At 43.1% G+C, this 22,011-nt stretch overlaps 1 protein-coding gene across 1 annotated transcript in view; it reads right to left on the reverse strand.

Annotated features, from left to right (window-relative positions):
- The window catches only part of BASP1 (brain abundant membrane attached signal protein 1), a 51,489-nt gene extending 48,796 nt beyond the window's left edge, over nt 1-2,693 (reverse strand). The window contains exon 1 of the mRNA XM_057708034.1: nt 2,487-2,693. The gene's annotated coding sequence lies outside the window, so the exon portion shown is untranslated. The remainder of the gene's footprint in view (nt 1-2,486) is intronic.
- Nucleotides 2,694-22,011: the final 19,318 nt, after the last annotated feature.

The raw sequence follows: 22,011 nt of genomic DNA on the forward strand, positions 1-22,011 counted from the left end.
CAAAAGGGATGACTTCCATTTTCCTGCCACGCGTTGCCTTACCAGGGTGTACTGACAATACCTAAGCATAAAACTCTTTCAAGCATAACAAACCATTGTGAAAATATAATACTTAGCTCCTTTTTATACACACAGTAAGTCTCCTTGTAGTTGGCAGAACAAACTAGCCTAAAAAGAGGCCATAATCTGGTTACTGCATCATTGGAAAGAAAATCAGTCATCAACCATCGTGTGTGTGTGTGTGTGTGTGTGTGTGTGTGTGTGTGTGTGTGTGTGTGTGTGTGTGTGTGTGTGTGTGTGTTGGGGGGCGGGGGTGCTCATGGCTTCTGTTACACGTAGGGGAAAAAAAAATTAGGAACTTAATCAACCATCTTCACCCCAGCAGCCCCAGCTGCCTTCTTCCTCTTCTATTTGTGGATTGCTATCTTTATGGCACTATTTTTGGGATGCCTAATGAAACAATGAGATACTATGAATCAAGAGAAAACAGACAGCAAGCCTTAGGATCCTGACCAGGTAACCATTTTCTCAGCTCTGGGTTTGGTAGGCCATCTTGTTTGTATAAATGCCAAAATGTCTTAATTTTTCCCAAGTAGTGACACTAGGGGCAATACCCACTGTCATTTTTGAGACCAATGTCCCTTTATAAAATGGCCAGCAGCAAAAACCTGTCAGACAAACAGTTAATTGATGCAAATTAAGACAGCCACCATCACTGCAGCGCAATATGTTACAGGAAAAAGAACAATGAACAGCACGAGAAAGGAAAATAGCAGTGTTCTGTTCGGTTACAAAAATATTTAATCCACAGTTTGCCTTCATGATCAAGGCTAATCTTATTTTTCATCAATTGAAATCGCTGGGAAAGCAAAAGATGAGATAGCCTGGAAAAGAAGAAACATACACACAGGGGGAAAAAAACTGTCATCTGTATCCAATGCTTTCACGCAACATTTAGGGCAAACGCCTTTGTTCCGGGGCTTGGGAAGGGAGTGGGTGGGTGGGTGATGGAGAGATCAGATGGGGCGGCCCGGGCCCTCCACACCCTGCTCTCTGGCGCATGCGCGAGGCCAAGACAAAGGAATAGGTAATTACAGTCCCGATTCATTCATTTTGCCCGCAGCACTGAGGATCCTGTGGCCCCGGTTGTAATACCAGGGAGGTTGGTCCACACCCCTATAGCAGGAAGACCACCTCCAGGCTAGTGTTTGATTTTTAACCCACCCCAGATGTGCTAGTGGCCTCGCGGCAGACCGAGGTGTGGTGTCAATCCTGTTCAAGAAACTAAAAATGCACCCGTGGGTGCTCTGCTAATTTAAGCAGAATGAAAATTACACGGGCAAAAACTGTTCCCGGAGTTCGTTTCAAGGCGGAAATGTCTCTGAGGAAGCAGATAAGGAGCCCAGCCAAGCGTTCGATGAATATTCATGAAAAGAATGCGGTTTGTAGCCACGCATTTTGTGTGCGCTCAGATCCAGGGATTCTGCAATTTTTATTCTTGGCGGGGAGGGGGCGATGGGGCGAGGAGGGAGAACAAGGACCGGGCGTCGGGTTAGCGCTTTAAGCAAAACCTGCTAAACCCCCAAAAACCTTCGCTCACAGAGGGGCTGGGCGCCTAGGGGCTGCGCGTTGTCAGGTTCAAGCTCACACCCTCCCGGCCAGGGGCCTCGAGAGGAGGCGCCCAGCGCATTCTCCGAAACGAACACTCAAAAAAATAAAATGCTTCAGATATGGCCCACAGGTTAATGGGAAGGCATTTCTGCCACGTCGAGGCCGGGGCTCTGATCTGTTCAGTTGTGCTTCTGGAAACACGCTGTCGTGTGACCCTCGCATTCCTTAACCACCCCAAGCCAAGATTCAGGAGTCCCACGGGTCAAGGAAACCCATTTGCTAAATCAAAAAGCCATCTCCTTCCTCCTGATCACACCAGGTTCCCCGTATTCTTTCTCCCCTTACTCCCGCCCTACCCCACCCCCACCCTCCATCTTCTGCTGCTGCGCCCCTCGCACCAAGCGCTTTCTTCCCGGCTGTGAGCGGTGCCTATGACAGATACTCTCCCAACAGCCTCCCCACGCCGTCTCTTCGGGACTCCATTTAAAGGGTTTCACATTCGGCTATTTCCTCCTTAATTAGCAGTTTCCCTCACATAACCCACCCCCAACTCCGGTTATCAGACTCTTCAACACCACCCCCCCACCCCCCGCCCCAGCCTCCCCGCTCTGCGCGTGGCTGAAGCCACCCACCTCGGGGGCCCCCCATCACCCCAGAACCCCGAAGCGCGACGGAGCCCTCGTGGAGGGACCCCACGACCGGCGCCTTCGAATTGGGCCGCGTACCACTCCCTCCCCGCCCCCGGCTGCGGCGCCGCGAGAGAACAAAGGGCCTCGGGGGTGGGGCGGGTGCAGTGGGGGAACGGAGGCCCCCGGGCGGCCGGCACCCCGGGTCCGCGGCGGCGGCGCCGGAGCCCCCGGAGCGCGCCTCCTTACCGGGTCTGGGTGCCTGTGCCGCCCCTAGGTGAACGCGGTGCCGCGCAGGGGCCCGGGTGGCTGGCGTCGTCCGGCCGGGTGCCTGGCCGCTGGCGGAGGCTCTCCCCGGCTCGACGGCGGAGCCCGGAGCGAAGAGCGAGTTGGAGCGCTGCCGCCGCCGCCGTCGCCGCTGCCGCTACTGCCGCCGCCGCCGCTGCAGCCTCTGCATTTCTCGCGCTCGCGCTCCCCCTCCCCTTCCTGCCCAGCGCCCTCCCCCGGCGAGTCCGTCCGCCCAGCCTCCCTCCTCCCGCTCACCCCGCCCACCTCGCTCCCCTCCCTTCCCCTCCCTCCCTGTGCCCCGCCCGCCTCCCCTGAACTCCCCACCGTCCTGGTGCCCCGCCCGTCTCCCTTCAAATTCCCTCCATCGCGGGTACCCCCACCTCCCTTCTCCTCCAAACGTCTGGTCCCCTGCTTTCCCCCTCCCCTTCCCTCCATCCCTGAGCCCCTCCTGCCTCTCTACATCATATCTGAATGCCGGGTTCCCACTGCCTCCCCACCTCCCCTCCACTCCTCTCCCGTCCCTTGCCCCCCACCTCCGTCGCCTCCCCTTCCCCGCAGCGCCAGAGATGTCCGTGGGCACTTCCCTCTCTCTCTCTCTCTCTCAATTTCTCTCTCTCTCTCTCTCTCTATTTCTCTCTCTCAGTCTTTCTCTTCCTCTGTCTCTCAATTTTTTCCTTTCTTTCTATTTGGAACGGTTGGATAAGAAGTGCTCGGGCTCTCGCTCAGACTCAAGGGGCTGCCTCGAGGTGATGAATGACATCCCCTGCCACCTGCTACCCTCCTCAGCATCCCAACCCGGCCGCTCGCTACGTCCGGCTGAGATTCTGATACCCGGGCAGGCAGAATGAGGTTGGGGGCGACCTGGTGGCAGCCCTTAGCCCATCAGGACAGATGCCCTCGGGGTTGACAGTGGCCTCCAACGGCAGGCGCGCCTGGGCGGCGCCCCGGCGGATTGAGTGCGCTTGGCGGGCGGCTCCCGCGCAGGCTGGGCTGAGCCGGGAAGGCTGCGGCTTTGAGCAAGCGCCGCGCTAAGGTCCAGCCGGCCGGCTGGGCATCGTAGCCCCTGCGAGGATGCTCTCAGGACCTGGGAGAGGAAGGAGGGAAGACAAGAGCCCTAGGCAAGGAGCCGTCGGTTTTTGATGTCTGTGCTTTAATGGAGGCACCAGTTCTCAGGAAGACTGAGTTAGCCGAAGCGACCCTCACAGTGCCGCTCAGAAACGCACAGGTCAAAACCGTAGCCTATTGCGGTGTGTCCGGGTGTCCCGGGGGGCTGCCACTTTGTTTAACACAGGAATACAAAAACCACCAGGGTGGGGAGATGTGCTCACCTTGCTTATCTGTTGGCTAGAAGCAAGTGCAACAAATAACGTAACACAACATCGCTCGCAACGGTAGCTCTTTCACTAGACAAAAGCCAATTTTACCTTCCTGCAAAACCCATCTGAACGTTGGAACTTTCATTTGCGGCATTTGGGCGCCCTCTGGCTGTGTCTGGATTGCTTTCATGCTCGCCTACAACGCAGCAAAGACAAAAAAAAAGACTGAGCTGATGTTTCTCCTCCAGGATGGTTCTGCCCTCTTGACCTGGGCGTGGATTCGAGGATAGAAATGTTATCCAAAATCGGGGTGACAAAATGTAACCATATTTAGGGGGGCAGACGCCAAAGGCAAGTGCATCCGCATTCAACTGGGGGTAAGGTAAGTCCATTTTCGGTTAACAGGGAAAAAAACTTAGAATTTAATTACTGTATATAAATTAAGCGGGGTGGAAGAGCCAACCCCATACTTGGCTAGAAGTTTTGCAGTGGAACAAGGCTCCCCCATTGTACAGGCATTTACAATTTATACGGGCCACACCAAAGTAGACAAAGGCATGCAAGCTGAATGTTCACATATTAAAGCCAAAGTGGCAGGAGAAATTTGCTACCTTTTTCATTTTTTCTTTTGTCTGTTTGCCACTTAAATGAAGTAACAAAGAAATAAATATGGTACAAAAACAGGGAAGCAAATTATAACTAGGGTTTCCTCCAAAGCATTTTATTTATTTGAACTTAAATGTTCAATAATTTAACATGTCAAATACATGTCCCTCTTTTCAGCACATTATCTGCGAAGCTAGATGTAGGGTTTCTCACCCTCCTGTTTGGGGCAGATAATCTTCTGATGGGGGGGTGGACCTGTCCAGCATACTGTAGGCTGTGCGGCCTCTTTGTTGGCCTCTATCCATCCACTAGTTACCAGTAACACACACACACATCACCACCACCAGTTCTGACAACAAAAATGTCTCCAGACATTGTCAAATGCCTTCGGAGAGTAAAAATCACTCTAGGTTGAAAACTACAGGACTGTAATTTTTTTTAACTGTTATGAGCAAGTCTCTAAGTTTTTACTCTATTCAATTAAATGAGCATTTACAATTTTATGCTCAAAACCTTTACTGAGTGTACTTGTTAGGGTATCTGCGTAGTTATTTCACTTAGCATTCAATTTTTATCCCAGTGACCTTCCAGGCATGTAAATTCATCTCAAAATGAATAGCTATATGTTCCTATTGTGTTTGCATAAGCCTCTGGATGTTATCTTCTTTCTATCTTTGATTTTTTCAATTTGTCAAAAAAAAAAAAGACATAAAGATTAATGTTTGTTACCTTGGGTGCTCCTGGCTAAATTTTCATGATGGAGAAAACAAGCCTTTCAAAGGTGTGATTAGAATATAGATCACAGGTTACCATAGAAACAGGAGGCAAAAGCTTACACCAGTGAGACTGTGGGTCTCAATTTTGTCTTCTATCAGATTTATTTGTTTACTTAAAAGGTTTTAAAGGAATTCTTCTTTAATAAAATAATGTAACTGGCGGATAGTGCTCTTAATCTTAAGAATGGAATCTTTTCCAGAATGTATAGATATGCATCAGATGGTACCCAAAATGTTATGTCTGAATAAATTACTATATAAAATCCAATTTGGTTAAGTTTTTAGTCTCAATTTTAGTTGTTCATCTAACATCTTACGTTTTTAAGGTGCATGCTCTTGAAAGTTTGTTGGGTTTGTTTTAACACACACTTAGGGAATTAATGAATAAGCATTTAAAGCTCTGGAGTTCAGAAAATTTTTAACATTAACTATTGTGGATGTCACTAGCTGTTTAGATTATAGACAAATGAACTTCTGGCAGTAGATGTTAAAAGTGCAATTTATGACACATTTAATTACCTTTCAACATTATACTCCTGAAAATAAAAATTGCTTTACTCTCCAAAAGGAATGAATAATTTTTTAATAAATACAGCTAGACTTCCTGGGTTGTAAAATGAATTCCACTGTCATTTTCAATCACCTACTTATTTTACTTCAGTGAGGCATAACCTGCATTATGGAAATATTCATCAAAAAGATAAATGAGTCAGTGACTACTGATTTTTGCTAAATGATTTGTTGTAAAATTGCTGGCAACGTAATGGACTCAGTGTCAGCTAAATTAGTAGGTTTACAAAAACCTCAATGTGTGTTCAGCTTTTCAAATCATATCTATTGTCAGTTGAGACATATATGATAGATTATTATTTAGACATTATCTCACCTCCAAACCTCACCCACAACTCCCCTCTCAGTACCTTTCATATCACGCACTGAGGCTAAGCACCTACCAGTTCCCCATCCTTTCCTCCTAAACAGTAAAAAAAGAATTAAGATCCCAAATACAATGCAGAAAAACATGAATGAAGCAAAAGCAGGGTGACAGCAGTGTCACCCCAGTGTTACCCTAGCCACCTTTGCTTGACATCTTTTTGACTAGTTCCTGTTCAAGGCCACCGAATTAACGCAAACCTGCAGAGACTCGTGTAGAGAATTTGATCATTTCAGCTTGACAGCTAAGTACTGGGTGAAGGACTGAGTTGCTATAATTTGTTCACAAGATCTCCTCTACAAATTGCAAGCTAAAGGCCAGAGAGCCAATATTACATATGAAAGCAGATAGCTTTTCTTTCTTAAATACGTTAATAATTTTTAATCAAAGGAAAATATTGAAATCTGTATGTTTACCTCATCTTTCTCCTTTTCTACCCTCCCCCCATCATTACAACCTCACCCTTCCCATAGCCAAGTGAAAGGACTTTGTTTCCATCAGGGGCTCTTCTGTATCCCAGAGGACATGTGGCAATATCTCCAGGCTTTGGGGAAAGGACTATAAGGGGGGAAGCGCAATTGGAATCTATTGGATAAAGATCTGTATTGCACACAGAACAGCCCCATAACAGGCAGTTATCCATCCCAAAATGTCAAATGGCAAGCTAAGAGATCTTGGTTTAAAACCTGATTTTTCTGAAGAGCACATGCTGCCTGGGGAACCGCCTCTTGCTGTGGTCCAGGGTGTCAGTAGCAGGTAGCAGGTCTGGAGTTGCAAAGCTTTTAACAGATTTTCCTTTGAGCAGGGGCTGCATCGTGCCCCGAGCGCTTCACTGCCACCTTCCCCGGCTAGAACACAGATTTAGGCGGTGGCTTCTAGAGCAATGGCAAAGGTTACCCTCCGGGATTTTGAATTCCACTCCGTTCCTACACACTTGAGTAACTGGAAGAAAACACCTTACCCGGTCCCCTGTTTCACGCTCCTCTTTATGTCCTGTGAAAGGATAGCTGGAAACCTGAGCCAATGTGTGTTTACCACGAAGCATTGGACTTGAAATGCGAGGAGCAACCTGGCCTTGGCACCACACTGGGAACATTTTTGCTCAAGATAAAAAACGGATAAAAAACAATCTTATCCTCCACCTGAATAGCTCTCATTCCCAACTCCCTCCTCCCTTTCAGAGACCGGAATTTCCCCACCTATCCTTTCAATCCCAAAGCACTTTTTCTACGCACCAGCATTTTCTATTAAGAAAATACTTAAAACTAGACATAGAAAACAAACATGGTTACCAACGGGGAGAGAGGGGAGAGGGATAAATTAGGAGGTTGGGATTAACAGATACACACTAATAACAAGGGCCTACTGTGTAGCACAGGGAACTGTACTCAATATTTTGTAATAACCTATAAGGGAAAAGACTCCGAAAAAGAATATATGTAGATACAGATATATGGATGGGGGGGGCTTAATCACTGTGCTATGCACTTGAAACTAACACGATATTATAAATCAACTATACTTCAATATAAATGAATGAATGAATAAATAAATGAAAAAATAAATAAAAGAAAATAGTAATCAAAGGGTGTTGCCACACTCACCAGTGAGGGCTTTTTTTCAGGTGGTGGCTACCTGTTTCTACAGACACAGGGCAGGGGATTAGAACAGAGGGACCTTACTCTTGGGAAAATAGTCCTTAAGTCTTTGGCTTCCCTTCCCCCATAATCACCAGTTAAACCCTTCAAATAACAAGTGACTTTACAATGGCATAAAGAATGTTGTAGAACATTTTTTCTCATGGCTTCCTTTTTGAGTAAATGAGACTGCAGAAGTTCCAAAGTTAATAGAGTGAACCTTAAGTCTAGCCCCATTTCTTGTTACCACCTGCTTCTGCTCTCAGATCAGCCCCTACTGGTAACGAAAATATTTTTACTTTAACTCCAATGCAAGAAATGGTGCCCAAAATAAATTGGTAAGTGCAAAAGGCAGTTGCCAAACAGAATGCAGAAGATGCACTTTTTGCCATAAATTAATAAAGTGATGCTACTTTGGCTACTTCTCCAAGTGCAAATATTGTCAAATTCCAACATCTACCTAACTCGGCTCTTTGGATAGACTCCCTAAGATTGCCAAACAGATGCCCTGACCCTCTTGCTTCTCAAGCTCAGGAATCTCCTACTCAGCTAAGTTCAACTCAATGTCAGAAAGAATGATTTCTCCCCAAACAAAAAAAGTAAAATAGTGAGAAATGAGAGTCAGACTTAAAATATATTGAGCTGATATAAATAGCTGAAGATATCCAAAAACCAGCCAACCAACCACAAAAACAGCCATTGTATCAGTAGTTTTAAGAAGACACAAAAGCCATCTGTGAAAATGAGTGATGGGCCAGGGTACTGGACACAACACGAAAATCATGGTTCCCGTCTTAAAGCATCAGTGTTTCTGGAGGACGTGGAACAGAAAAGAAAAGCAGTCTCATTGTAGTACTTAAAATATTTATCCGATCAAAATCAAACACAAGGAAGAATGTCAAAAACAACCTCTTAGGTGCCTAAAGTAAAGTTGCTAAACAATGTAGAGTGTATTATTGTCCCTATATTTTGCTATAAATAAATACATGGGAGACATCTGCAGGATTTTAGCCCAAACTATTCATCGTAGCTCTCACTGGGAATTCGTATCATTTCAGAGGTGGGGCAGAGGGTTGCTCAATTTTCTAATGCCTTGTTCTAAGGTTCTATGTTGACTGAAGGTTTTTGCGATGACCACTCATTACTTTGGGAATCAGAATATATAATTTGGTACGCTGCTCAGGAGACCTGGGCTGAGAAATCACTACTTGGAAACTGCCTTCTCATCAGCTTTCCTGGCACTCTGTATTTTAACACTATACTTCTGCTTCTTGCATCTCTCTGCTTCTTCACCTCTAAATTAGTGGCTCAATTTGGATGAAGAATGCGGCCACAGCCCTGGCACTGCCCTTTGGGCTGTGGGTCGAGGTCTCTGGGGTGCCCTAAGCCAGTCCACTTCTAATGCAGAAGACTGCCCCCACCCCTAGCTTTTGAGGTGATTACAGTCTATAGTTAGCTCCTGCTACTCCATCCATGTATTTACTTAATTTATGCATTGATGGACTCAAAATCAACACAAAGTTCTGTTTTCTATATAACATTGCTTTTCATGTCTTCCTCAGTATATGAGTGAACTTCTAGTACACAGCATTGTTGCTGAATTAAAAATCACTTAAGCATTTTACCTTCTAATGAAGATCGATCATCTCCTTTCTGTTTTTTACTCCTAATAATGCTTCAGTGACAGCTTTGAACACGTAGTTCTCATCTTTTAAAATATGTCCTCAGTTTCAGCTTCTGGAATGGGACCTGTAAATCATCGCTATGCTGATTTTTATGACTTTTGTCTTCCAATAAGATTAAACAAATTCAGTGCAACCAAAAGAACCTCAGAGAACCTGTCTCCCCAGAGCTCCAACATTAAAACCTGTTACAGGGGACTTCCCTGGTGGTACAGTGGTTAAGACTCTGTGCTCCCAATGCAGGGGGCCCCGGTTTGATCCCTGGTTAGGGAACTAGATCCCACATGTATGTTGCAACCAAGAGTTCGCATGCCACAACTAAGGAGCACACAATCTCCGTGCAACCAAATAAATATTTTAAAAAAGAGTAAAATGACTTAAAATGTATTTCCTTGTAAGTGAGGCTGGTACATAAAAAGTACTCAATAAAGGCTCACTCTTAAAAAAAAAAAACGAAAAAAAACCTGTTACAACTTTTCATAGGTGCAAAATGAATTTAAGTTGCATATATTTAATTACTGTTTTTCCAATGTTGATTTAATTACTGTTTTTCCAATGTTGATTCAGTGCTTGGATCTCATTTGGTGTAACAGTCTCAGTCTCCTATGAAAAGGTTAATATCAATTCTATGTTTTGATAAAACTCTTCTAACTACATCCTTTTAATCATATTTTCAATGGGAAACTTGATTCCATTTTTACAGAGCTGTTCTCTCTGACATCTGTTGAAATCCACTGGAGTATGACTCGGGGAAATTGTCCATCTCAGCGGTTGACAAGCTTGGCTTTTAGATGATAATGGTATCAAATCCTAACTTTGCCTTCACTTTCTAGCTTTATGAGTTTGAAGACAATCCTTCCTGTCTTTTAGCCTTAGTCTTTTCATCTGGAAAATGGGAAAATTACCAACTTCATTGGGTTGTTCTGAAAATTATACAAGAAACTGAATTTAAAGCCCTTAGCCAATTTATAAAACACATTCAGAAAATGTGTCCTAAAGAAGCTAATTTTAATAGCACCACCAATATGACCATTAAGGAAAGGATAAAAATAATAACAGTTAAGTATGGAATCTGGGACGATGGGAGGGCACAGATAAGCTGTAACAGAAGACCCAAAGTGTGTCACTATGTTTGCACGTAGAATTTAGCTCTATGCTTCCTGACAGCCAAGAGAAAAAAATCAAAATATTATGGGCTCTTAATTTTGCTAATAAGGGAAAACATTTCAAATGTGTTAGAAGGGGCAACTCTATCTAGCAATCAACTTTAAGAAGAATGTATCGCGATATCCCTTCCTGTAAAAGATACTGAATTTCATAATGGACAACTTTTCAATAATGACTTTTACTGGAGATAAGGCAATTTTCTAATGAGGCCATTTATTATATCAACCTGCAAACTGCAGAAACCATCTTAGTAGCATTCTGCTAAAGCATTTTTATGACAAGAGTAGAAATCATGTGGTCCAGACCAGCAACTCTGTGTTGGAGCAGGTAGACAGACTCTCCATATGGATGGAGGACACAGGGAGGAAACAGGGAGCCTCTCTTGGACTGGGCAGAATGTCCATTGGGAGAGAAAGATCTATTCAGAATATGCATCCACCCTTATCCCCAGGCTCTGATGTGGCCTCTCCCCTTGAATCTCAGGCAGAAGTTTTCAACCTGGGACTCCAGGCTTCTGGGGGACTTAGGGGTGGCCATCAGGAATTCTTCACCCCTCTCCCTTAGCCTCTTCTTACTAATGCCCGATATTTTCTTGTGAAGTTTAAGCAAACTCTGCTGCACAAAAATTGACTTCTCAAGTATCGTGTTGGCAGAAAAAATAATAAGAAAATATCTGTATTTTAAGCTTTTCTTTTCCTTCTTTTAAAATTAAGATGTGAGCTTGTATTTTGGCCCAGGTAGAGGGCTCCCCCATGTCTACCTGAAGGGATGCCATGGGACTCTGGTGATAGACATCCCACATCTTGCCGGCAGCTGCTTAAAATCTGCTCAGGGGCCTGCAAATTGCTGCAGAGGCTGGAAGCCTGAGGATGGAAGAGGTGGCCTGGGCCGGGAAGACTTTTGAGGGCAGTTGTTTCCTACCAACCAGCCGGATGGCCTCAAAGATGCCCTAAGTGTCTCCTGGGGAATGTTGGGAGCAGATCCAGGCTGGAGGGTGATGGTTCTGAGGTCCTGCTGTGCAGAGTGCTCTCCTGGGTGGGACTCACTGCAGACCCCAGCTGAGGGCAAAGAAGCAGAGAGCACAAGCCTTTCCCTGATGGCTGAGGAAAACAGGGTGGGCCTAAAGGACACATGTAACTGCTGAGAGAAAATACCACCCACTGCATGAATTTATATTTTATACTATGTTTATACTATGAAGTTGTTGTTAACTGATCATCTCAACAGGATTGATACTTTTTTAAAGAGAAATTAAAAACTGAAGTTAAACCTAGAATCCCTGCCTTCAAAAATATACACTCTAATGGAGAAGCTTATAATCTAGAAAGGGCCAAGGAGTAAATATTTTAGGTTCTGTAAGCCATGAGATTTCTGTCTGCCACTGGGACTCTGCCATTTTATAGGAAAGCAGCCACATAAGCCACAAAGACAAATGGACATGGCTGTGTCCCAATAAAACTTTATTTACAAAAACACATTGGCAGGTCAGCTTTGACACAAGGGCTGCAGTTTGCCCATCCCTGGTCTAGATCATTAATAATTTCCTCTTGCTAAAATCACCAGTCACTATCTTTTCTTTTCACTAAGATAAACTCTACACATTCTTTTACATTTCCATGTCCATTCAAGTGTTTTTTTTCATCCACTCAAAACATTTGTGACTGACTGAGTGACCTATAAAGTGATGAAAATTTGCATTTCATCTTGATTTTCATTAAAAGGGGCTTGCACTCCCTTCTGAGGTTCATTTTATCTTAATCTCATTAATTTCACATTTACTGTTCCTGTAAGTGAAATATTTGTCAGTCTAGCCTGGAATTATCTCCTTGTAAAGAACCAAAATGGAAGAAAAGAAAGCAAATCAAGCCAGCCAACTAGAAGAAAAGATAACACATATAGGGAAATAAAATCATAGGTATAATAAACACCAGACTGTGCAAGACATTTTTCTGCAAGGGACATTTTTAATGTACAATAAAATGTTTTCTTTCAAGATATAGGATACCAGATGAACTCTGGTTAAAATAAATAGATGCAGAACCCTTTCCATTCATCTTAGATTTATTTCTGGAGATTGTAGTTCATAATTTTGAGTCTGAATTGAATTCTTACTCTATCATCAAATGTTGAGAACTGCTCAAAGGTTTAAGTCTAGTTCAAATTTAAAATACAGTTGAAACGTTTTGAGAAGCTGTCTTTTTAAATCACTTTCCTTTTAGGGCTGAAGGAAACCATGTGACCCAGGAATGCACAGCCAACACCACCTCCCACGTCCAGGTGGGCGTTACTAATCAATCAATGTCAGTCAATTACAGCATTCTTTTCCTGGCCAACAAAAGTTCTGTGTAATACTATACCCACCTAAGATGCCTCTACCAAATAGATCTTACCCCAGGGCTGATATATAATTGTCATCTCCAATGTATTCTAGTCCCTCATCTTACAAATTGGGAAGCTGTAAAGTTAAAGCATCTTTCCAAATACTAAGCATCATTCTCATCAGTTTAAGGCCTTTGCTACTTCTGTTTTCCAAACACCAGGTTACGGAGAGACCAGGGTCAGGTGGGAGTCACCATTCTTGCCATATGAATTCATATGCAAACTAAACATGTATCAAGTACCTACTAAATGTCAGAAACTCTGCCAGAGTGCTGTGAATTCAGCAGTAGACAAGGCAGGTGAGGTTCTTACGGACACAGGGAATAAAAACAAAATTTTGAGACGTTCTGTTGTGATGGGAAGCAGAGAAATGCAGCATTAGCGAGAGAGAATGAGGGATTAGGGAAAGATTTTTTCTAATGCCAGTTACTGGAGCACATGTATGCTAAAGGAAAGGTACAAAGAAGGAGGAAGACTGAGAATGTTGGCAAAACAAGGGGTAATTACAGATGCAGAGTCCTTGAGTCTTTGGGAGGGCAAGAGGTGTTTGGATCCAGAGAATATAAAAGGGTCGAGCTGACCTTTAAAGCAGCAGGGATATTTTGCTCACCTATATAAGCAGGAGAACGGTAGGGAAGATGGGCACAGGTGCCAGTAGGATAGAAGGTTAACAGGTTATGAAAAGGGGTCGTGTTTCCAAATTTTACCTTATATAGGCAAGTCTTTGTGCTTTAAAAGGTAGGCTCCAAGAGGGCAGAGATTCTTGTCCATTTCATTCACTGTGGTAAGCTGAGTATCTAGGACATCACATGACCCATTCGGAGGTCAAAAAATATTTATGGCAGGAAAAGTACTGCAGAGCACTTGTTTTGCCAAGTCTGGTTTTCCAAAAGACCGCAAGATGGCAGGCTCCTACCAAGGAAACACTGTCACCTAGTTGGCTAATTTCTAGTGTGCTAAACCCAGAGGAACGCTGACTTTTCAACGAACATTCCAATAAACTAGAAAACAATTCCTAGCATTGGGATGTATATTAACTTACTTGTCTTGACAAGCACGTACTTGACAAACAAAACTTCATGTGACCATGAGAAAGGAAATAAAATGCAAAGATTGGCTAGTCACCCAAGAGTTTAAGATACACTTCTGGTGATGTGAAATTATTTCCTCTTAAAATTATTTCCCCTTAAAACAATAACACTTAACTGCCTCAGCTATTTCTCACATTTGGCACGTTCCAGAGTCACATGATGAATGTAAAACACTACAAAATCCCCAAAGTGAAACAGGATCCTCTTCGAGACCACCTAAGCTGTCTGAAGTCTAGATTTTAGAACCTGAATTTAATTTGTAGAAATAACATTAGATTGGCCCTTTTGTAGAGAACTCTCTTGGTGTTATTTCTCATAGACAATATCTAAACATTTTCTTTCTCTTTCCCAACTACCTCCTAGACGAATAACATACAGGGGAAAATTAATTCTTTCTCTTTTTAAAAAAGTGGCATATAGGGTTTGATTCTAAGATTTCTGCATAATTAAGCCCTCGATCTTGCATTTTTGTTTCGTTTTGCTGGTTCTGTTTTGTCTGTAGTGGGTTGTATTCCTCAAAATATTTGCTGCTCTCCCTGATGGAGGACTGGACTCCATCCCACCCCACCCCCGCCCCATAGCAGGCATGGCTACGTGGTTTGAGATGTGTCTCCATGAAATACAATAAAACCTCCCTGATACATGGAGGTCAGGAGTGACCATGTGACCCGCTTTGGCCATTGAATGGAGGGGAGAGGTGACATGCTGCTTCTGAATAAAAGTTTTAGGAACCAGCTCATGGTCTACCATCTCTCCTCTCTTGTCATCTGAAACCACCAGTATCCACCAAGATGCTGCCCTAACCTCTGAGTCCCCAGTGATGTAGCCCCACGATGGACATGTCATGTGAATTAAAAGCAAGTGTGTGTTGTCATAATCTTCTGAGATCTGAGGGCTACTTTTTACTGCAGCATAACAATCTAAATTAACTGATACAAAATTTTATATGGCGGTTGTAAGAAAAAGTCAGCAAATACCTATAAAATGCTTAGCCTCAAGTGTGGTGTATATTAAGCAATGAATAAGTGTTATTAGTGTCATTGATCATTTCCATTCATCCACTTTACCTACCATACACATGATAAAAGCACACTTGGGCTTTATCTAAGTTGTATTAGAAGGTGTTGGCATCATTTGAGAGGTTTAAAATGAGATTTAGAGCCCAATAAAGAGTCTAAGACATCTTTCACATGGAGAGTGATGAAAAGTGTGAGTGATTAAGTGCCATCTATGGGACACGCATACTCAAGAGTATTTATTGAACAACTAGTGTTAATTTCCCTGATGCGGCTTCTCTTCCTTTACAGCCTGTTATCCGGAAGGTACACATTTCTTTAACTGCTAAGTACATTCTATGAAGGCAAATTACTTAACCTAAGATATTCTGATTTTAAAATTCCATTCCATTGAACAGTTTTGTTCTCTTCACTTATGTTCTTGACATCAAGGAAGGGAAAGTACATACTCCCCTGCTGGTCCTAGGGCACAGTAACAAAGCAATGTCTATTTGGTGCCAAATTAAAATTATTTTTACATCCCCTTGATGTTTCTGTGAGACTGCATTCTAATGTCCCAAAGAATACAAATTTGCTTTCCAATTGGTGACAACTTAGGGGTCTTAATATAGCTTTCAGTGCGTGTCTGTTAACAGCCAACTTGCTGAGTCATGTAGATTCTGACCTGCAGTTCCTGCTGATTCTTTCAGCCCAGATCAAGCATCACCAATTCCACCCCATCACACAATTCACAGCAATACTTCTTCAACAGGTCCCTCTAATGTGAAGAAAATAGTTTTAACTGTAATTCTTTCCCAGAAGGATTGGAAAGCCAGCTTACCCTATAGAACCGTCAAAGATCCATGACTTTGAGATAGGAGATACCCAAAGGAAGAGGGGCAGTGCAGGGGGTTGGTTGACAGTCCCTGCATAGAACAAATGTACCCTGAGCTGCTCTCCCAACCATTCAACAGAGGCAACTACCTCCGAGCTCCCTGCCCCCAGCCTTGACTGGAAACTTGTTCTAGAGAAATGGACTTTGAGAGGCACCAGCCTGATGGTTACTGATGAGCACAGAAAGAGGATGAGGCACAGGCCTAAAAGTGGGGGAATTAACTGAGAGTTGGCCCAATGATGGTAGAACACCTTGCCCGTTTCCCACAACCTGATGCCAGAAGCATCTTCCAGAATGTGGTGCCTGTATTTTCCTGCAGCTAGAAAATACCCCACAATGGGAGGCTGGAGGCTTCTCTGGAGAAATGGCTCCCTAATGAAAAGGCCAGTTGACCCTCCAGCCAAAATTTTAGTTTGACACAATTGTGAAGCCCACTTGCCCACAGCTCTGCCCAAACAGAGAGCTTGTATATTGCTTTCAAATCTCTTGGTTTTAATTACGGAAGGATAACCGAGGATTACCAGGTATTTAAGAAAATTTGTAGCATGAATTAGAGGAGAGTGGCAGGAAGGTCTGCAGGGAAAATAGAGATGGTACAGGAGACAGGTGTGTGTGTGTGTGTGTGTGTGTGTGTGTGTATGTGTGTGTGTGTGTATGTGTGTATACCATCAGAGCTGGGGTTTTCTGTTTGTTTGTTTGTTTTGTGGGGTTTTTGGTTGTTTTTTGTCTTTGGCCTCATTGTGCAGCTTGCAGGATCTTAGTTCCCAGACAAGGGATTGAACCCAGGCCACCTGCAGTGAAAGTGCCAAGTCATAGCCACTGGACCACCAGGAAATTCCCCCATCAGGGCTATTACAGAAGAGTGTTTGTTCATAAAATAAGAACAGGAAGATATGAAACAAGCATCAAAGAGCAAGAGAGATTTCCTGAGAATTAAAAAAAAAATTATAGCCAAAATACAAATTTTAATAGAAGATTAGAATATAATATGGAACAAATTCTAGAAAGTAAAACAAAAATATTAAGAAATAGAAAATAGGAAAGAAAGAAGGACAGGTCTGGAGCAAGAGGTCCAACATTTCTGAAATTCCAGAAAGAGAACAGAAAGAAAGAAATTGTCAGAGAGCTTATAGAAAAATTTTCCCCAGAACTGAGGATCACAAGTTTCCAAATGAAAAAGGCACACTGGTGCCAAGCACAATGTATGAAAAGATCACAACAAATCAGACTGTCTTGAAATTCCCCAGCAATAAAGAGAAGATGCCAGAGCCTTCCAGAGAGAAAGAAACAAATGGAATCAGGAATAAGAATGGGAACACCAAATGTAAGAGAGAAAACTTTATAAATTCTAAAGGAAATTTGTTCTCACACTAGGATTTTATAGCCAGCCAATCTATCCACCAAAAGTAAGAGCAGAATAGACGTTTTCAGACTTTTAAGGACCCCATCAGAAGGAGGGCCAAAACCAAGGAGAAGTGAGGCATGGAATCAAAAAAGGAGGATGTTCAACCTAGGAGAATATCAATGGGAAGTCCCAGTAGAACAACAGGGCCGCCAGTTCAGTCAACAACTGGTCCAGATCAGATCAAGTGAATGAAATCTACAAGGGGAAGGTCTCCCAGAAAAACCTGAACCAAAAGATCATATGATGACGTTGAGAATCTGGAAAATAATACTGACAGACACTTGTTAGTTCTATGAGAGCATTTGGAAATAAAATGTAATGATAGTTTCAGAGACAACAAAACAAACGTTTGGAAAAAGAAATGAGCTCATAAACTCTACTTGGCTCAGTGGTAAATCATATTATATAGTCATAATTATGTAAATACTGACTAATAATTTAACAAGTTGTGATTTATTAGGAAAATGCAAGGTTGAAAAGAGGGAAGGAAAGATGGGGAGAAGAAAACCCTATGTTTACAGTCCTTAGCAGAAATTCAGTAAATAGCCTATAAGTGACAATTCAAGAACTAGAGAAGGGGAAGGAATAATACAGGGAGGAATTTGCCAGGAGAATCAAATGAGATATGAAAGGGAATTCCTGTAAGGAACATGAAAAGAAAGATGAGGACTGAGTAGAAAAAATCGTATTTTTCATTATAAACCTTTCCTTATAACATTTTAAGTTATGTGCACATATTACCTTGATTATTTTAAGTTAACCAAAAAAAAAAAAAAAAAAAGGAAAAGAAAAAGATAAAATGCAGGCTCATCATCAAGGAATTACCAATCCAGTCAGGGAGATAAGATAGAAGCATGTAGAACTAGAATAACAGTAATAAAAGTTTCAAGGGACTTCCCTGGTGACACAGTGGTTAAGAGTCTACCTGCCAATGCAGGGGACATGGGTTCGATCCCGGGTCCGGAAAGATCCCACATGCCATGGAGCAACTAAGCCCGTGCGCCACAACTACTGAGCCTGCGCTCTAGGGCCCACAAGCCACAACTGCTGAACCCTGTGCACCCTAGAGCCCGTGCTCCAAAACAAGAGAAGCCACCACAATGAGAAGCTCCATGCACCACAAGGAAAAGTAGCCCCTACTCGCCACAACTAGAGAAAGCCTGCGCACAGCAATGAAGACCCAACGCAGCCCAAAAAATAAAAATAAAAAATAAAATAAGAATAAAGTTTTAAACAAAGTTCAATAACAGTTAAAGACAATAGTAGAAGATAACTCAGCAGGCAGTTTGACTAATTCCCAGAAGACTATTTTCAGAGTCAGAGAGAGGAGCGCTCATTGCAGCCTTGAGGTTGTAAGGAAAGACTTTGTGGGGAGGTGAGATCTGGCCTGAGTTTTCTTGGAAAGGTAGAATTGTCCACTGGAACATGGAGACAGTGGTCCAAGGACTCTTTAGAGGCAAAAATAAGGGATATTTGGGGGGACAGTGAGCAATCCATTTAGACTGAAGTCTAACCTTGTACATCCAGTTTGGTCCCAGCTGTCTGACCATCTGAGCAGGAAAAACCAGTGGAGACCAGGTTCTGGAGGGTCTTGGACGTAGGGCTATACAGTTTGGACTTTATCTGTAGACAGTGGTCCCCAAAGAGATGCAGGTTCACCTTGAAAGTACACAAAATGGGAGGCAACAAGAGCATATGGGGTCGTCTCTTCTGTCAGCATTAAACGTAGCAGTGGACACCAACGTCCTCACTCAGCCTCTGTGTCAGATGGCCAGTGAGTGTGGGAGTTTACCCCAAAGTGGAGTGGGTGACCCAAGGGAGCTCCTCTTTGTTTCTTCACTTCACATGCATTGTCATTTTGCATCGCAGATGGTTCATGTTTTAGTTTAACTAACCCTCAGGAGATGGACAAGTGGCTTAAATAGACTGCTAAAAGGAAATGGGGTACCAAACTTAAAGCCAACACAGACAGGCAACAGGGCAGACCTATCTCTACTTCAGCATTACGTAAAAGCAATGGTAATCAAATCACCTCTGGTAATACGCTGGACAAAAAGTTTTAAAGGACCAGGAAGATGCATTGTCCTGAGGATGTGCACCCACTGTTATTGAAGAGGAACCTTGCCCTAAACGTGAAACATGCCTGGAGGTGACAGCTAATGGCAGGCTTGAGCAACATGAGTAGCAAGGCATCTAGAAATACTTTCCATTTCTGCTTAAACTTATCTTTCAGAGTTTTCTGTTGTATTTTATGCTGTACCTATGCTTAGTATAATTGTATTTGCATATTATTCATATGACCTGTTCATTTTTTTCCTCTATGGATTGTACTCAGGATCAAAAGAGCTTTGTGGCCACTGCTGTAGATGATGGGAATTTCATAAGGTTTGGGGACTGCAGAAGGCTGTGCTCAAAATTCTGCTGGAGGGAAAAGACAGTCCTATGGGGATGGGTTCCAATGAAGGTTTACAGTCCTGCAGGCATGAAACCATAATGAGCTAAATGAGATTAATCTATTAGCCCTTGAATTGAAATGATGGAATAAATTGGAGAAATACTGCAAAGGATCAAGAAAAGAGTCCTGGCTGATTTAATAAGGGAGGGCATTTGTCATGGCACTGCCTGGTAAAAACAACCATCAAGCACAGAAAGCACAGTAATACTACCAGCTTTATGGCTATACCATTCCTTGCTTGTCCCTGTGCAAGTGTATTCTGCCTAAAACTTTATTTTCAGGGTCACACAGAGTTATGCATCTAGGGGCATTCTCTCTCTTTTTTTTTAAATTTATTGAAGTATGGTTGATTTACAATGTTGTGTTCATTTCTGTGGTACAGCAAAGTGATTCCGGTATACATGTATATACATTCTCTTTCATATTCTTTTCCATCTTGGTTTATCACAGGATACTGAATATGGTTCCCTGTGCTATACAGGAGGACCTTATTGCTTATCCATTCTCTATATAATAGAACCCTGCTAATTCCAAACTCCCAATCCATTCCTCTCCTGCCCCTCCCCCTTGGTGACCACAAGTCTGTTCTCTATGTTGGTAGGAGCACTTTCTTAATGCTCTTAGCACAAAGGAGTAATTTAAGCTTAGTCCTTCCCCATTTTTAAGGCGCTTTCGTACTAATTGGGTGTTTGAGGTGTAAATGCATGAATAATTGTTAATGTTTCTATGGTGCTTAGCACGCCTCCGCGGGTGTTCCAGGAACTTTACACGTGTTCCCTCATTTAATCCTCCCTAAAACCCCTATGAGTGGTACCCCTTTCATACCCACTGTCATACCCACTTCCCATATGAGGAAATCGAGACCCCTGAGAAGATGAATAACTTGCCCACCATCAACTGGTGGAAGCTGGATTCCAACCCAAGTCTAGCTCCAAACCACACTAAACTGCTACAAGAGCGTAATCAGTGCAGATGCTCACAAATACGTTCCTATGACACCTATTTCCTTTCGAGACGCCAAGCCATTCAACTCTGTAAATTTTCCAGGCGTTTGCTCCAAGATTTATGGACTAGAAAATAAACCAGTTTATCTTCTGTTGTCTGGTAGAGAGAAACTGAAGCGTCCTCCAGTTCTAGACCCAGCTCATGAATTGACACAGAGAAAGTAATGATTAGAATACTCGAAGGACTGAGATCCAGGGCCCTAAAAGGTGCAGTAAAATGTCGACGGTTGGAAAATAGCATTCAATATGGGAATAATGAATGACTAGCACTTTGCAGGAAATGTGTTGAACATAGTCTTAGAATATTGGAGACTGTATTAGTTTTCTGTGGCTACCTTAACAAGTGACCACAAGCTTGGTGGCTTAAAACAACAGAAAGGTATTCTCTCCCAGTTCTGTAGGCCAGAAGTCCAAATTCAAGGTGTTGGCAGGGCATGTGCCCTCTGCAGGCCTAGGAGAGAATCCTTTCCTTGCCTCTTCCAGCTTCTGAGCGCTGCCAGCATTCCCTGGCCTGTGGTTGCATCCCTCCAATCTCTGCTCCCATCTCCACATCACCTTTTCCATGTATCTCTCCCATGTGTGCCTTTTATGAGGACACTTGTCATTGGATGTAGAACCCATTGAGATCATCCAAGACAATCTCCCTATCTCAAGATCCTTAACTTTAATTAGATCGGCAAAGTCCCTTTTCCCAAACGAGGTAACGTGCACGTGTTCCAGGGATAAGGACGTGAACATTTCTTTTTTGGGGGGTGGAGGAAGGGGCATCATTCAGTTCACGACAGAGACACCATCACACCCAACAAACTGATTTAAATAGTTGAAACATACAACTCATTCAAAGGCTGGCAACATAAGACAAGGCAAATGGAAAGGTACACAACCAATAAAAATATGAGTAGGAGTATGCAGTGCAGAGACACTCAAAATGCACAGAAGAGAAGAAAGCATAAACTGTGTGAATGTTCAGTGTCAACTGGACATGAGGACCCTGTGGCCCATTTGGAACCATACATGTGAAAAGGGAACTAAATTTGAAAAAAAAAAAAACCCAAAAACTCACAATGAAATATTTGCAAAATAAGGGCTTTAAAGAAAGGATAAAAAGATTGAGCATCAATAAGAGAAAGCTTAGACTATAAAA

The sequence above is a fragment of the Hippopotamus amphibius genome, chromosome 15 (assembly GCF_030028045.1).
Source record: "Hippopotamus amphibius kiboko isolate mHipAmp2 chromosome 15, mHipAmp2.hap2, whole genome shotgun sequence".
Lineage (NCBI taxonomy): Eukaryota > Metazoa > Chordata > Mammalia > Artiodactyla > Hippopotamidae > Hippopotamus > Hippopotamus amphibius.